Source organism: Crinia signifera, chromosome 19 (genome assembly GCF_055691185.1).
Source record: "Crinia signifera chromosome 19, ASM5569118v1, whole genome shotgun sequence".
In the NCBI taxonomy this organism is placed as follows: Eukaryota; Metazoa; Chordata; class Amphibia; order Anura; family Myobatrachidae; genus Crinia; species Crinia signifera.
The window spans coordinates 50,525,606-50,543,693 of record NC_139226.1 but is presented as its reverse complement, the minus strand read 5'-3'; the positions used below and the strand labels follow the sequence as shown (position 1 = coordinate 50,543,693).

The 18,088-nt window shown below is 50.3% G+C and overlaps 1 pseudogene; it reads right to left on the bottom strand.

Annotated features, from left to right (window-relative positions):
• Window positions 1-4,464: 4,464 nt before the first annotated feature.
• On the bottom strand, window positions 4,465-4,547 carry LOC146044477 (U2 spliceosomal RNA; annotated as a pseudogene).
• Window positions 4,548-18,088: the final 13,541 nt, after the last annotated feature.

The following is an 18,088-nucleotide window of genomic DNA, read 5'->3' as shown; positions in this document are numbered from 1 at the left end:
TTGGATCGCTGGGTGCTTTTTGTCCGCTCTACCCTCACCGGTGTTAGGCCGAAGCCAGCATTTCATCCGCCGGGTGTTAGGGAGCTGGAACAGAGTTCTATGCCCTCCGGTGTAGTTCAGCTGTCCTATTGCCAGATAACGTCTGTTCGCTCTACCCTCACCAGTGTTAGGCCGAAGCCAGCATTTCATCCGCCGGGTGTTAGGGAGCCGCAACAGGGTTTTGGATCGCTGGGTGCTTTTTGTCCTACTCTACCCTCACCAGTGTTAGGCCGAAGCCAGCATTTTATCCGCCGGGTGTTAGGGAGCCGCAACAGGGTTTTGGATCGCTTGGTGCTTTTTGTCCGCTCTACCCTCACCGGTGTTAGGCCGAAACCAGCATTTCATCCGCCGGGTGTTAGCGAGCTGGAATAGAGTTCTATGCCCTCCGGTGTAGTTCAGCTGTCCTATTGCCAGATAACGTCTGTCCGCTCTACCCTCACCAGTGTTAGGCCGAAGCCAGCATTTCATCCGCCGGGTGTTAGGGAGCCGCAACAGGGTTTTGGATCGCTGGGTGCTTTTTGTCCGCTCTACCCTCACCGGTGTTAGGCCGAAGCCAGCATTTCATCCGCCAGGTGTTAGGGAGCCGCAACAGGGTTTTGGATCGCTTGGTGCTTTTTGTCCGCTCTACCCTCACCGGTGTTAGGCCGAAGCCAGCATTTCATCTGCCGGGTGTTAGGGAGCTGGAACAGAGTTCTATGCCCTCCGGTGTAGTTCAGCTGTCCTATTGCCAGATAACGTCTGTCCGCTCTACCCTCACCAGTGTTAGGCCGAAGCCAGCATTTCATCCGCCGGGTGTTAGGGAGCCGCAACAGGGTTTTGGATCGCTGGGTGCTTTTTGTCCTCTCTACCCTCACCGGTGTTAGGCCGAAGCCAGCATTTCATCCGCCGGGTGTTAGGGAGCCGCAACAGGGTTTTGGATCGCTTGGTGCTTTTTGTCCGCTCTACCCTCACCGGTGTTAGGCCGAAGCCAGCATTTCACCCGCCGGGTGTTAGGGAGCTGGAACAGAGTTCTATGCCCTCCAGTGTAGTTCAGCTGTCCTATTTCCAGATAACGTCTGTCCGCTCTACCCTCACCAGTGTTAGGCCGAAGCCAGCATTTCATCCGCCGGGTGTTAGGGAGCCGCAACAGGGTTTTGGATCGCTGGGTGCTTTTTGTCCGCTCTACCCTCACCGGTGTTTGGCCGAAGCCAGCATTTCATCCGCCGGGTGTTAGGGAGCTGGAACAGAGTTCTATGCCCTCCGGTGTAGTTCAGCTGTCCTATTTCCAGATAACGTCTGTCCGCTCTACCCTCACCAGTGTTAGGCCGAAGCCAGCATTTCATCCGCCGGGTGTTAGGGAGCCGCAACAGGGTTTTGGATCGCTGGGTGCTTTATGTCCGCTCTACCCTCACCGGTGTTAGGCCGAAGCCAGCATTTCATCCGCCGGGTGTTAGGGAGCCGCAACAGGGTTTTGGATCGCTTGGTGCTTTTTGTCTGCTCTACCCTCACCGGTGTTAGGCCGAAGCCAGCATTTCATCCGCCGGGTGTTAGGGAGCTGGAACAGAGTTCTATGCCCTCCGGTGTAGTTCAGCTGTCCTATTTCCAGATAACGTCTGTCCGCTCTACCCTCACCAGTGTTAGGCCGAAGCCAGCATTTCATCCGCCGGGTGTTAGGGAGCCGCAACAGGGTTTTGGATCGCTGGGTGCTTTTTGTCCACTCTACCCTCACCGGTGTTAGGCCGAAGCCAGCATTTCATCCGCCGGGTGTTAGGGAGCTGGAACAGAGTTCTATGCCCTCCGGTGTAGTTCAGCTGTCCTATTGCCAGATAACGTCAGTCCGCTCTACCCTCACCAGTGTTAGGCCGAAGCCAGCATTTTATCCGCCGGGTGTTAGGGAGCCGCAACAGGGTTTTGGATCGCTGGGTGCTTTTTGTCCGCTCTACCCTCACCGGTGTTAGGCCGAAGCCAGCATTTCATCCGCCGGGTGTTAGGGAGCCGCAACAGGGTTTTGGATCGCTTGGTGCTTTTTGTCCACTCTACCCTCACCGGTGTTAGGCCGAAGCCAGCATTTCATCCGCCGGGTGTTAGGGAGCTGGAACACGGTTCTATGCCCTCCGGTGTAGTTCAGCTGTCCTATTTCCAAATAACGTCTGTCCGCTCTACCCTCACCAGTGTTAGGCCGAAGCCAGCATTTCATCCGCCGGGTGTTAGGGAGCCGCAACAGGGTTTTGGATCGCTGGGTGCTTTTTGTCCGCTCTACCCTCACCGGTGTTAGGCCGAAGCCAGCATTTCATCCGCCGGGTGTTAGGGAGCCGCAACAGGGTTTTGGATCGCTTGCTGCTTTTTGTCCGCTCTACCCTCACCAGTGTTAGGCCGAAGCCAGCAGTTCATCCGCCGGGTGTTAGGGAGCTGGAACAGAGTTCTATGCCCTCCGGTGTAGTTCAGCTGTCCTATTTCCATATAACGTCTGTCCGCTCTACCCTGACCAGTGTTAGGCCGAAGCCAGCATTTCATCCGCCGGGTGTTAGGGAGCCGCAACAGGGTTTTGGATCGCTGGGTGCTTTTTGTCCACTCTACCCTCACCGGTGTTAGGCCGAAGCCAGCATTTCATCTGCCGGGTGTTAGGGAGCTGGAACAGAGTTCTATGCCCTCCGTTGTAGTTCAGCTGTCCTATTGCCAGATAACGTCTGTCCGCTCTACCCTCACCAGTGTTAGGCCGAAGCCAGCATTTCATCCACCGGGTGTTAGGGAGCCGCAACAGGGTTTTGGATCGCTGGGTGCTTTTTGTCCACTCTACCCTCACCAGTGTTAGGCCGAAGCCAGCATTTCATCCGCCGGGTGTTAGGGAGCCGCAACAGGGTTTTGGATCGCTTGGTGCTTTTTGTCCGCTCTACCCTAACCGGTGTTAGGCCGAAGCCAGCATTTCATCAGCCGGGTGTTAGGGAGCTGGAACAGAGTTCTATGCCCTCCGGTGTAGTTCAGCTGTCCTATTTCCAGATAACGTCTGTCCGCTCTACCCTCACTAGTGTTAGGCCGAAGCCAGCATTTCATCCGCCGGGTGTTAGGGAGCCGCAACAGGGTTTTGGATCGCTGGGTGCTTTTTGTCCGCTCTACCCTCACCGGTGTTAGGCCGAAGCCAGCATTTCATCCGCCGGGTGTTAGGGAGCCGCAACAGGGTTTTGGATCGCTGGGTGCTTTTTGTCCGCTCTACTCTCACCGGTGTTAGGCCGAAGCCAGCATTTCATCCGCCGGGTGTTAGGGAGCCGCAACAGGGTTTTGGATCGCTTGGTGCTTTTTGTCCGCTCTACCCTCACCGGTGTTAGGCCGAAGCCAGCATTTCATCCGCCGGGTGTTAGGGAGCTAGAACAGAGTTCTATGCCCTCCGGTGTAGTTCAGCTGTCCTATATACAGATAACGTCTGTCCGCTCTACCCTCACCAGTGTTAGGCCGAAGCCAGAATTTCATCCGCCGGGTGTTAGGGAGCCGCAACAGGGTTTTGGATCGCTGGGTTCTTTTTGTCCGCTCTACCCTCACCGGTGTTAGGCCGAAGCCAGCATTTCATCCGCCGGGTGTTAGGGAGCTGGAACAGAGTTCTATGCCCTCCGGTGTAGTTCAGCTGTCCTATTGCCAGATAACGTCTGTCTGCTCTACCTTCACCAGTGTTAGGCCGAAGCCAGCATTTCATCCGCCGGGTGTTAGGGAGCCGCAACAGGGTTTTGGATCGCTGGGTGCTTTTTGTCCGCTCTACCCTCACCGGTGTTATGCCGAAGCCAGCATTTCATCCGCCGGGTGTTAGGGAGCCGCAACAGGGTTTTGGATCGCTTGGTGCTTTTTGTCCGCTCTACCCTCACCGGTGTTAGGCCGAAGCCAGCATTTCATCCGCCGGGTGTTAGGGAGCTGGAACAGAGTTTTATGCCCTCCAGTGTAGTTCAGCTGTCCTATTTCCAGATAACGTCTGTCCGCTCTACCCTCACCAGTGTTAGGCCGAAGCCAGCATTTCATCCGCCGGGTGTTAGGGAGCCGCAACAGGGTTTGGATCGCTGGGTGCTTTTTGTCCGCTCTACCCTCACCGGTGTTAGGCCGAAGCCAGCATTTCATCCGCCGGGTGTTAGGGAGCCGCAACAGGGTTTTGGATCGCTTGGTGCTTTTTGTCCGCTCTACCCTCACCGGTGTTAGGCCGAAGCCAGCATTTCATCCGCCGGGTGTTAGGGAGCTGGAACAGAGTTCTATGCCCTCCGGTGTAGTTCAGCTGTCCTATTTCCAGATAACGTCTGTCCGCTCTACCCTCACCAGTGTTAGGCCGAAGCCAGCATTTCATCCGCCGGGTGTTAGGGAGCTGGAACAGAGTTCTATGCCCTCCGGTGTAGTTCAGCTGTCCTATTGCCAGATAATGTCTGTCCGCTCTACCCTCACCAGTGTTAGGCCGAAGCCAGCATTTCATCCGCCGGGTGTTACGGAGCTAAAACAGAGCTCTGAACTGATAAGAACAGATACTACACTTGATCTTAGCCAAAAGTCCGAGAAGCGATCCGGAAGAAGAACTTCAGAAAAATGCAAAGACAACTGCAGTCCCTTCAGCACCTCCAACAGTGTAGCTGGGACGTGAAAGATGACCTGGAGGAAGCCAAAAAGAACCTGAAAAGGCACTTCGAGGAAGAATCCAGACGCATCATCTTCCGCTCCAAGGTGGAGAACATGGAGAGGGACGAGAAATGTAACTCTTTCTTTTTCAGAAAGCTCCACTCTGGACACACCCCGCTGACCGAGTTGCGAGATGAGACAGGCACCCTCAGACAAGGAAAGGATGGAGTGATGAAGGTCGCGAGAGACTACTACAGAGACCTCTACTCTCCCAAGGAGACAGACAGCGACGAAGCTGATAAGTTCCTGTCAGGTATCACTAACACCATTGATCCCACAGGCAGAGCAGCTATGGACACTCCCTTAGCTTTGGCGGAGGTGCTCACCGCCGTCAAATCCTTTAAGCGGGACAGGACCCCGGGCAGTGATGGCCTCCCTGTGGAACTCTACGACACACTGTGTGATCTCATCGGCCCGGACCTGCTCGAGCTCTACGACGAAATGATAGCGGAAGGCAAAATGCCCCCCTCGCTGATCGAAGGAATGATCACAATCCTCTATAAGCGCAAGGGGGAGAGATGTGAGCTAAAAAATTGGCGGCCAATCTCGCTCCTGAACGTGGACTACAAGATCCTTGCCAAGGTACTGACCAACCGGCTGAAGGCTGTCATTGGGCAGATCGTTCATCCAGACCAAACCTGCGGCATCCCTGGCCGAAGGATCGCAGACAGCCTCGCCCTCCTCAGGGACACGGTCCACTATGTGAAAGACCGCAATGTGCGCGGATCAGGAAAAGGCCTTTGACCGGGTTTCCCACGAGTTGATGGGCAAGGTACTGCGGAAAGTAGGGCTCGGAGAATTGTTCTGTTCATATGTTAACCTGATGTACCTTGACATCCACAGCTTGGTGCTGGTGAACGGCTGGAAGACTGACCCCTTTCCGGTCCTCTCCGGGGTCAGACAAGGCTGCCTTCTTTCACCTCTTCTTTTTGTTTGTGTTATAGAGCTCCTAGCCGTAGCCATCAGGCAAAATCCAGAGATCCAGAGAGAGGGATCACCGCACCAGGTCCGGGACACCCAGAGGTCAAGTGCTCGCTGTACATGGATGATGTCACTGTCTTCTGAGCGGATCATCACTCGGTGGCAGCACTCGCCCAGGTCTGCGAGGACTTCGGCCGAGCTTCGGGGGGCAAAAGTCAACTGCGGGAAGTCAGAGGCGATGCTCTTCGGGCAATGGCACCTGGCGTCCTCCGCGCCATTGCCCTTCACCGTCAAGCCCGACCTCATCAAGATCCTGGGAGTCTGGTTCAGCGTAGAGGGCGCGGCCTTGAAGTGCTGGGACGAAAGACTGGCAACGGTTCAACAGAAATTTGGACTATGGAGCCTCAGAGCCCTCACCATCAAAGGTAAAACACTGCTACTGCGCAACGAGATCCTCCCCGTGCTGCAGTGCACCGCGCAGGCCTGGCCACCACTGGAAGGCCATCACAAGGGCAGTGTTCCACTTCATCTGGGGCTCCAAAATGGACAGAGTAAAGCGGTCAGTCATGTACAAGGAACACCTTAAAGGAGGAAAAGGAGTCCCAGACATCCCCACCCTGCTGCGAGCCTTCTTTGTCTGCAACTGCACCCGCAGGACACTTTGCCAGAAATCTAATGACTCAGAAGGTATCTCCATGTCCTGCTTCTTCCTCCTACCCCTGTGGAGGACCCTGAAATGGGACAAGTGGGACAGCTCCTTCCCTTACAACTGGGACACTCCCTGGTTCTACCTGGAGGTGACCAAATTCGTGAGGGAGCACCAACTGGAGGGAGTTAAGCCTGAACTATGGAAACAAAAGACTATCTACAAGCTCATTCGAGCCAAAGACGGAATGGAGCCCATCGACAGGCTCCCATCAGCAACGGCAAAACAGACTTGGGAAAATGTGGCCTCAAAGAGGCTCACAAACAAACACAAGGACATATCATGGATGGCTATCCGGGGGGGGGGGGGGAACGGACTGCCCCTCAGGACATTCATGCACGCCCGCAACTTGTGCAGGTACAGACATTGCCCCTGGTGCGTAGCTAAAGAGGAAACAGCTATACACCTTTTCTGGGACTGTTCCTACGCACAGATGCTGCTGGATGCCTTGGAACTTGAACTTAGAGAGAGTGTACCAAGGGGCAGCCTCTCATACCACTCGGTTTTGTACGGACTGTACCCCGGCACCCATACCTATGGAGCCACCCAGGAGGCCTGGCGCCTCATGAACTGTGTAAAGGACACTTTGTGGAATGCCAGGAACCGGCTGGTCCTAAGGAGAGAGAAGATGTCAACTCCGGACTGTCGCAGGCTGATTCACAGCCTGCTTAGAGACTATTCTACCAGGGACAGCCCTGAGGGAGAAGAGGATTAACACCCCCCCTCCCATCTTCCCCTAGATGTTCCTGTCTTGAATAAAGCCTTGGGCCATGTCTCCTTCCCCCCCCCCTACCCTCTTTCCACACCCCATTGATCATAGCTATTGTCGTGATTGTTGTTATTTCTGTTGCTATTACTGTTCTGGTTGTCGATGTTCTTCTCTCCTATTCATGTACTCCCATTCATGTTCTCCTATTTATTCCCCCACACCTCTTTGTGTCTGTCCTAAATAAAGCTGCGGCCATGTCCCCCCCCCCCCCCCACCCCTCCTGACCCTCCAACCCTCCCTTCCCCTCCACACCCATTGCTTTATCTTACAGGAAATGATTGAAATGTGTCAAGATAGCTAAAACAATGTATGGCTTAGGAAATCAGACCATTTAATATCTTGAATGTACTGTACTGTATTGTATTGACTTGTAACTGTGCTGCGTCACATAAATAAGCGAAATGTATGTTTTTTTGTATATTCTTATGCAAAGAGCTTGCTCTGTCCACTCCACGCATTGACCTGGTATTGCAGTACTTCCAGGACCGGTGCACCTTCCTAATCTGTTATCCAAAAATAGACTATTGCCATTCCTGGCACTCAGTGGCGGATTCAGGGGGGGGCACCCGGGCACGTGCCCCCCTGTCATTTTGTAGCTGAGGACCAGGGCTTTCCAACGACCCCAGCCCCGTGTCTCTAGCCCCCCGGGAACGGGAGATATCGTCTGGCAAACCTGTGACGTTTTTTCCCCATAGGATAATATGGTACCCGTCAATTCCGACCCCCAGCATCACAGAAGCTTGTTGTTGATTTCATTCAATTCCAAATCGCTGGGCCTTCAATATGATACTATGCTGGTCCAAATCGGTCAATCGGTTCCAGAGATATTGGGTGACATTCTATGGGATGCGATTTGGGTTTTTTGGCGTTAATTAGACAACAAAATGGCGATATCGCATTTTCCCGTCAAATCGCCAATTTAATGGGATGCACTAAGGGACTGAAATCGCATATTATGTGCGTTAAGGCATGCAGACCAAAAGTGCAAGATTAATTCGCATTTTTATCGCATCCAGATGTTTTCGTTTAGAGAAGTATACAACTCGCTTATTTAATGCAATGCGCATTTGCAAATCGCACTTTTTAGGTGTCTAATTATCGCACTTATTTCAGACCAGGTTCTATTTGGCGATTTGGCCCAGAACTCATTTTGGTCAAGTGCACACATGGTTAATTTCAGCACAGGTGCCCTCATTTTCACTCACAAACACCCCTACATAAACCCCAACATCATTAAGGACACCTGTGAGGGTTTCAAACATGGAGATTTTGCAGACTATTTTGGAGTTGCTTATCTGTGATGTGGCCCATTTGGAGGAGCTGCGCAGGAGGGAGGAAGCTGCGCACCAGATCCTGGTAGCCCCCCGACTACTGCGTACCCCACGTATGTATCGTGCTTGCCTGTACCTGGACTCCCTCTCGGAACAACAGGTTGTGGGGATGGTTACGCTGAACCGCATTAACCTGTTGGACTTATATGAGCAGGTGAGAGATGATTTGGACCCTTTGGGGGGAGGCAACTATGCAGTGTCTGGCCAGCACAAATTAATGTGTGCCCTCTACTATTTGGCCACAGGCTCCACTCAGTCTGTGACCTCATGGGCCTTGGGGGTATCACCGGCCACTTTCTATAAGCATTTTACTCAAGTGTTACTTGCTTTAAAGAAGTTGTGCCGGACATACATCAGCAGCCGTTACTTCTCTGGTAAGCACATGTGCCCTGTACTCAAAAATGTACCTGTGGTGTAAGTGTACTCATAAACAAATTATTGACCAATACCATCTGTTTCTACCAACATTTAGCCTAATACACAGTGCCCAACGGATGCAGATGGTGGTGCTGACCTATCCCTTGCTGGTGTCTAGCTTGTAAGTACATTTGATACATGTACGAATGAAGTTTGCAGTCAAACATGGCTCACTGGTGTTGTGGAACTACATGTGCCAGCATGCCCTGACACACTACAAACATTACAGTCCAAACCATGAGTGTCAGAGCCTGCTGGAATATGTAGATCCACAACCTTTGCCGACCAAGGAGTTACCCCACACTACTTTAGTGCAATCCCATTGTCATATACCATTACAATATGTTATAATTCACACAATAATTGTTTTTTAGAAAAAGACACAAACACAATGGTATGCGGTTAGACATTTTTACTTCTGTCTACTTTTTCAGATGCAATCTGCATTTTGGCAGGTGAAAAATAACAACTCTGGGGGCATGTTACAAGATGTTTGGGATTTGACAAAATTAACAAAAATATATATCAGCTACATTCTCCCAGCATCAGGCACCCCTACACCCCTTCTAGACCCTGCAACAAGCCCACCACGGGTCCTAACACTCCGACGGGGTGGGGAAGTGGGGGAGCCACTTATTGGGGTGCTGGATACACTGCTGAGGGTTGATGCTGCGCCACCTCCCACATTGGCTTCCAGCTGCTGTATTTGGGCCTGCATAGCTAGTAAGGCATTGGTCTGCGCTGTGCATGATTGGGTTAGTGCTGTGATGCTTTGCGCCAGGCTGCCAATATGCCTATTCTGTTCCCTTACAGCAGCAGTTTGTTCGGCAAGACGGGTGTCAATGCTGTTAGCAATGCGCACATGAGTGCCTACACCTACCCGTACACTACGTGCAATTTTGCGTAACTGAAGGAAGGTGTCACGCACGTACCCCTGGATGTTACCTATTTGGAGGCTTTGGGAGGCCATGAATTCTAACTGTTTGTCCTTGAAATTAACCAAGGAGTTAGCTACTTGGGAAGCAGAAGCTGCTGTATGGGGTGTGTTGGTGGGTGGGGGTGGGTTGGGAGACACCCCACTTGGGGGAAGATCACTCTGTGACGAGGTCTGTATTTCTTCCTCTGCCGCAAAGGTGTCGACCGGATCAAGAATGATGTCCATTTCGTCTAGCACCACTATTGAAGAATCTGTTTGGTTGGACCCTAGTTGTATAGCACCTGTGGATACAGATGAAGAGGTAAGTACTGATGCATATATAGGCCACACTGTCGTCTATACTGTTTTACATAGGGCTAGAGATGCTGGACGCACATACCTAGGGGTGTTATGTACTTACACATGTACCCCGATACAGCATGTAACATTGACATGAATAATATGTCACATGCCTAGCTCAGATGACATTCATTTCCGTTGCAATGTAGCAGCAGGAGATGAATGTAGTGTGAGATATTGTTCATGTGACATGGGTGTGTGTACTGTATATGTAATGGCGTTTTTTTGGATCATTTACCTGCTTCCGAAGATTCTGCAGCAACGGGCCTTCTGGTCTTGGATGCGTGAGCACTTCGGGATGGACAATCTGTTCAAGGAAAGATGGGCAGCCATTATGGACCTTACAATGGATAAGCATTTTCTGCAAACATGCATTGAAATGACAATAATGGACAATACCCTTTGGATAAGGACTGCATTATTTCTTCACCACCTTTTTTTTTGTTTAAACCCCAAAAAAATTTTTTAAGATTATTATTAAACTATTGTACACATGACAACTATTGGAGAATCTGTGGTATGTAGGCATGGCAGCTAAACCACCAGTACACCTCTGTGTTTTTGGCCACATACATGTTAGGCTGCTAGAAAGAATGTTACAGTGTTAATCAATATGAGCAGTTGTGGAACTACAAGGCCCAGCATTATGAGCAATTTACAAGTAGTAGCAGGCAATTTCTTGTGCACGACCTTGCTGGGCTATGTAGTTCCACAGCAGCACTTTACTTAGCATAACAATACAAGTGAACATTACAGTTATAATACATTGGCATGTATGTTTAAGATTGCATGGGGTCACACTTACCAGCTCTGGATGGCGTTTGCGGCCTATCGGAATCCGCCACGTGCATGCCAGGCAGGACCTCAGGGGGTATGATGCGCTTCAGCTTCACCTCATATGAATTGTAGCACACAGTGGTGGGGCTTCCTCCTCCAGTCTTGGTGGCCTCCTCCAACTCCATGGCCATTTTATTTTTCAACTGCTTTTTGATGTCGTTAAATCTCTTTTTAACATTGCAGACCAGGCGCTTGTGCTGACTGACAGCATTCACCGCCTGGGTGATGTCCTTCCACATAGCCCTTTTGCGCTGTGCAGTGATCTTGTGGTGAGATTTGCGAAGCAAACGGTCAAACACTGGCAGGATAGCCCGGACAAGTGCTGCATTTTCCTCATAGGAAAAGCGGACCTTTCGGCCACTTTTTGTGCGGCCAGCTTCCACCTCCTCCTCCTCCTCCTCATTTTCAACTCCAGCCATGTAGCCCTCCTCCTCCATGCCAGTGTCTTCCTCCTCCTCACCACCATCTTCCTCCACCTCTGACATGTGGCCCTCCTGCAGCTGGTGTGGGGTATGGTCAAGGTCCTGGCTGTAGGATGGGGATGCCAGCGGATCCTGCACCTCCTCCTGCTGGGGCTGGACGCCCAGGGCCTGGTGTGGGGCTGCCCTTGCTGTGGCCATGCTGCCTGCCACACTGCTGGCTCTCACACTTGTCTGGCTGCTGCCACTGGTCCCTCTGCCACTGCTCCCTCTGCCACTCCTCACTCTGCCACCAACTCCTCTTCCTGTACTCACACAGCCACTGCTCCTCTCCATGCTCCTTACTTCCTATCAAAGAGTGAAATGGCGCCAATGCCCCTTTATATAGGGGGGTGTGATGCATAATGGAGGGGACACAGGTGGGCCAATATGAACTGGCGCCTCATGAACTGTGTAAAGGACACTTTGTGGAATGCCAGGAACCGGCTGGTCCTAAGGAGAGAGAAGATGTCAACTCAGGACTGTCGCAGGCTGATTCACAGCCTGCTTAGAGACTATTCTACCAGGGACAGCCCTGAGGGAGAAGAGGATTAACACCCCCCCTCCCATCTTCCCCTAGATGTTCCTGTCTTGAATAAAGCCTTGGGCCGTGTCTCCTCCCCCCCCCCCCCCCCGCTACCCTCTTTCCACACCCCATTGATCATAGCTATTGTCGTGATTGTTGTTATTTCTGTTGCTATTACTGTTCTGGTTGTCGATGTTCTTCTCTCCTATTCATGTACTCCCATTCATGTTCTCCTATTTATTCCCCCACACCTCTTTGTGTCAGTCCTAAATAAAGCTGCGGCCATGTTCCCCCCCCACCCCCCCACCCCTCCTGACCCTCCAACCCTCCCTTCCCCTCCATACCCATTGCTTTATCTTACAGGAAATGATTGAAATGTGTCAAGATAGCGAAAACAATGTATGGCTTAGGAAATCAGACCATTTAATATCTTGAATGTACTGTACTGTATTGTATTGACTTGTAACTGTGCTGCGTCACAGAAATAAGCGAAATGTAATGTATGTTTTTTTGTATATTCTTATGCAAAGAGCTTGCTCTGTCCACTCCACGCATTGACCTGGTATTGCAGTACTTCCAGGACCGGTGCACCTTCCTAATCTGTTATCCAAAAATAGACTATTGCCATTCCTGGCACTCAGTGGCGGATTCAGGGGGGGGCACCCGGGCACGTGCCCCCTGTCATTTTGTAGCTGAGGACCAGGGCTTTCCAACGACCCCAGCCCCGTGTCTCTAGCCCCCCGGGAACCGGAGATATCGTCTGGCAAACCTGTGACGTTTTTTCCCCATAGGATAATATGGTACCCGTCAATTCCGACCCCCAGCATCACAGAAGCTTGTGGTTGATTTCATTCAATTCCAAGTAGCTGGGCCTTCAATATGATACTAGGCTGGTCCAAATCGGTCAATCGGTTCCAGAGATATTGGGTGACATTCTATGGGATGCGATTTGGGTTTTTTGGCGTTAATTAGACAACAAAATGGCGATATCGCATTTTCCCGTCAAATCGCCAATTTAATGGGATGCGCTAAGGGACTGAAATCGCATATTATGTGCGTTAAGGCATGCGGACCAAAAGTGCGAGATTAATTCGCATTTTTATCGCATCCAGATGTTTTCGTTTAGAAATCGCACTTTTTAGGTGTCTAATTATCGCACTTATTTCAGACCAGGTTCTGTTTGGCGATTTGGCCCAGAACTCATTTTGGTCAAGTGCACACATGGTTAATTTCAGCACAGGTGCCCTCATTTTCACTCACAAACACCCCTACATAAACCCCAACATCATTAAGGACACCTGTGAGGGTTTCAAACATGGAGATTTTGCTGACTATTTTGGAGTTGCTTATCTGTGATGTGGCCCATTTGGAGGAGCTGCGCAGGAGGGAGGAAGCTGCGCACCAGATCCTGGTAGCCCCCCGACTACTGCGTACCCCACGTATGTATCGTGCTTGCCTGTACCTGGACTCCCTCTCGGATCCCTCTCGGATCGACTTATATGAGCAGGTGAGAGATGATTTGGACCCTTTGGGGGGAGGCAACTATGCAGTGTCTGGCCAGCACAAATTAATGTGTGCCCTCTACTATTTGGCGACAGGCTCCACTCAGTCTGTGACCTCATGGGCCTTGGGGGTATCACCGGCCACTTTCTATAAGCATTTTACTCAAGTGTTACTTGCTTTAAAGAAGTTGTGCCGGACATACATCAGCAGCCGTTACTTCTCTGGTAAGCACATGTGCCCTGTACTCAAAAATGTACCTGTGGTGTAAGTGTACTCATAAACAAATTATTGACCAATACCATCTGTTTCCACCAACATTTAGCCTAATACACAGTGCCCAACGGATGCAGATGGTGGTGCTGACCTATCCCTTGCTGGTGTCTAGCTTGTAAGTACATTTGATACATGTACGAATGAAGTTTGCAGTCAAACATGGCTCACTGGTGTTGTGGAACTACATGTGCCAGCATGCCCTGACACACTACAAACATTACAGTCCAAACCATGAGTGTCAGAGCCTGCTGGAATATGTAGATCCACAACCTTTGCCGACCAAGGAGTTACCCCACACTACTTTAGTGCAATCCCATTGTCATATACCATTACAATATGTTATAATTCACACAATAATTGTTTTTTAGAAAAAGACACAAACACAATGGTATGCGGTTAGACATTTTTACTTCTGTCTACTTTTTCAGACGCAATCTGCATTTTGGCAGGTGAAAAATAACAACTCTGGGGGCATGTTACAAGATGTTTGGGATTTGACAAAATTAACAAACATATATATCAGCTACCTTCTCCCAGCATCAGGCACCCCTACACCCCTTCTAGACCCTGCACCAAGCCCACCACGGGTCCTAACACTCCGACGGGGTGGGGAAGTGGGGGAGCCACTTATTGGGGTGCTGGATACACTGCTGAGGGTTGATGCTGCGCCACCTCCCACATTGGCTTCCAGCTGCTGTATTTGGGCCTGCATAGCTAGTAAGGCATTGGTCTGCGCTGTGCATGATTGGGTTAGTGCTGTGATGCTTTGCGCCAGGCTGCCAATATGCCTATTCTGTTCCCTTACAGCAGCAGTTTGTTCGGCAAAACGGGTGTCAATGCTGTTAGCAATGCGCACATGAGTGCCTACACCTACCCGTACACTACGTGCAATTTTGCGTAACTGAAGGAAGGTGTCACGCACGTACCCCTGGATGTTACCTATTTGGAGGCTTTGGGAGGCCATGAATTCTAACTGTTTGTCCTTGAAATTAACCAAGGAGTTAGCTACTTGGGAAGCAGAAGCTGCTGTATGGGGTGTGTTGGTGGGTGGGGGTGGGTTGGGAGACACCCCACTTGGGGGAAGATCACTCTGTGACGAGGTCTGTATTTCTTCCTCTGCCGCAAAGGTGTCGACCGGATCAAGAATGATGTCCATTTCGTCTAACACCATTATTCGAGAATCTGTTTGGTTGGTCCCTAGTTGTATAGCACCTGTGGATACAGATGAAGAGGTAAGTACTGATGCATATATAGGCCACACTGTCGTCTATACTGTTTTACATAGGGCTAGAGATGCTGGACGCACATACCTAGGGGTGTTATGTACTTACACATGTACCCCGATACAGCATGTAACATTGACATGAATAATATGTCACATGCCTAGCTCAGATTACATTCATTTCCGTTGCAATGTAGCAGCAGGAGATGAATGTAGTGTGAGATATTGTTCATGTGACATGGGTGTGTGTACTGTATATGTAATGGCGTTTTTTTGGATCATTTACCTGCTTCCGAAGATTCTGCAGCAACGGGCCTTCTGGTCTTGGATGCGTGAGCACTTCGGGATGGACAATCTGTTCAAGGAAAGATGGGCAGCCATTATGGACCTTACAATGGATAAGCATTTTCTGCAAACATGCATTGAAATGACAATAATGGACAATACCCTTTGGATAAGGACTGCATTATTTCTTCACCACCTTTTTTTTTGTTTAAACCCCCCAAAAAAATTTTAAGATTATTATTAAACTATTGTACACATAACAACTATTGGAGAATCTGTGGTATGTAGGCATGGCAGCTAAACCACCAGTACACCTCTGGGTTTTTGGCCACATACATGTTAGGCTGCTAGAAAGAATGTTACAGTGTTAATCAATATGAGCAGTTGTGGAACTACAAGGCCCAGCATTATGAGCAATTTACAAGTAGTAGCAGGCAATTTCTTGTGCACGACCTTGCTGGGCTATGTAGTTCCACAGCAGCACTTTACTTAGCATAACAATACAAGTGAACATTACAGTTATAATACATTGGCATGTATGTTTAAGATTGCATGGGGTCACACTTACCAGCTCTGGATGGCGTTTGCGGCCTATCGGAATCCGCCACGTGCATGCCAGGCAGGACCTCAGGGGGTATGATGCGCTTCAGCTTCACCTCATATGAATTGTAGCACACAGTGGTGGGGCTTCCTCCTCCAGTCTTGGTGGCCTCCTCCAACTCCATGGCCATTTTATTTTTCAACTGCCTTTTGATGTCGTTAAATCTCTTTTTAACATTGCAGACCAGGCGCTTGTGCTGACTGACAGCGTTCACCGCCTGGGTGATGTCCTTCCACATAGCCCTTTTGCGCTGTGCAGTGGTCTTGTGGTGAGATTTGCCAAGCAAACGGTCAAACACTGGCAGGATAGCCCGGACAAGTGCTGCATTTTCCTCATAGGAAAAGCGGACCTTTCGGCCACTTTTTGTGCGGCCAGCTTCCACCTCCTCCTCCTCCTCATTTTCAACTCCAGCCATGTAGCCCTCCTCCTCCATGCCAGTGTCTTCCTCCTCCTCACCACCATCTTCCTCCACCTCTGACATGTGGCCCTCCTGCAGCTGGTGTGGGGTATGGTCAAGGTCCTGGCTGTAGGATGGGGATGCCAGCGGATCCTGCACCTCCTCCTGCTGGGGCTGGACGCCCAGGGCCTGGTGTGGGGCTGCCCTTGCTGTGGCCATGCTGCCTGCCACACTGCTGGCTCTCACACTTGTCTGGCTGCTGCCACTGGTCCCTCTGCCACTGCTCCCTCTGCCACTCCTCACTCTGCCACCAACTCCTCTTCCTGTACTCACACTGCCACTGCTCCTCTCCATGCTCCTTACTTCCTATCAAAGAGTGAAATGGCGCCAATGCCCCTTTATATAGGGGGGGTGTGATGCATAAAGGAGGGGACACAGGTGGGCCAATAGGTTGGGGGGTTCTTAGTCATGCGGAGACAGTTTTGTAAATCGCACTCCGGTTGGTCCAAAACTCGCACATGACCGGCGGAAGAACTCGCACTTTTTTGTTACTTAAAATCGCACCACTTCGCCGCAAATCGCACCTCTTCGCACTTTTCAGGCTCCAAAGCGCATCACATTAAATATACGAATTATGACTGAAAAGTGCGATTTGAAAAAGTGCGAATAGCGGCGATGTGGTGCGCTAAAAAAACATGCACATTTATCTCAAAGCATAGAATGTCACCCACTGCGTGTAAACCGATTTTTTTTATTTTTGAAATGTAATTTCATGGCTGTTCATGTTTTTGAGGGCAGATTACTCTGGAACCAAACGTTCCAGTTTCACTGGACCAAAATCATTCAAAGCCCACTCAAAAGTTCTTCAATATAATACTTGTCTCATGTAAATGGGTCAGTTGGTTCTGAAGATATAGCTGGTTAAATTAGATAACTGGTTAAAGGGGGGAGGGGTGGTTTTCTCTACCCCTCACACCAGAAAATGCAGGGACTAGGCTGGTATAAAAGGGGCCAACCTGGGAATGCATTTTCTGGTGTGAAAGGGGTATTATTTCAAATAGCCGGGACCTGCAGTGCTCTGAATACAGCCAGGCTCTGCCACTGTCAGTGGCTATCACTTCTGCCTGGCCGCGGCTGTCCCTCATTAACCACGAGCATGTATTCCCCCTTGGCAATGAACATGTAATCCCACATGGCAACGAGCATGGAACCTCTGGCAATGAGCATGGAACCCTTGGCAATGAGCATGTAGAGAAGCAGCACTTATGTAGCATAATTTTTAATAGGCATTATGGTGTTTGGCATAACACATAATGGACATAATGGCGTGTAACTTAACGTGTAATGGACATTATGGTGTAAATGTTTAATGCGCGCCTTTGGTGGACAATGTCCCTGTTTATGAAGTGTATTGTGAATTTTGGCTCAATCTGTGTGGCATTATGTGAATTCTGGCTCAATCCATGTGGCATTATGTGAATTTTGGCTCAATCCGTGTGTGTCATTATGTAAATTTTGGCTCAATCCATGTGGCATTATTTGAATTTTGGCTCATTCCATTTGGTATCATGTGTAAGGGGCAAGTATAATGGGGTCTAGTATTTTGTTGCATAATGTGTAGAAGTTGTATATGGTGTTGACACGCCCCCTGTTGAGTGGCCACACACCCTTTTCCGGAGCGCGCCTTCGGCGCGCGCACAACTACATCCTTCACTTTTGTCGCCATGGTGGGCCTGCTTACTTTAAATGCCAGGGCCTATTTTTAATTCCATTCCCACCCTCTCCTGATGCTCTCTTAGCATGTACACTGGCACCACTAACACCGCCCCTCCCCCACCCAAACCCTTTTTTATCATGGTGCCCCCCCTGTCATTTTATCTTGGATCCGCCCCTGCTGGCACTTGATG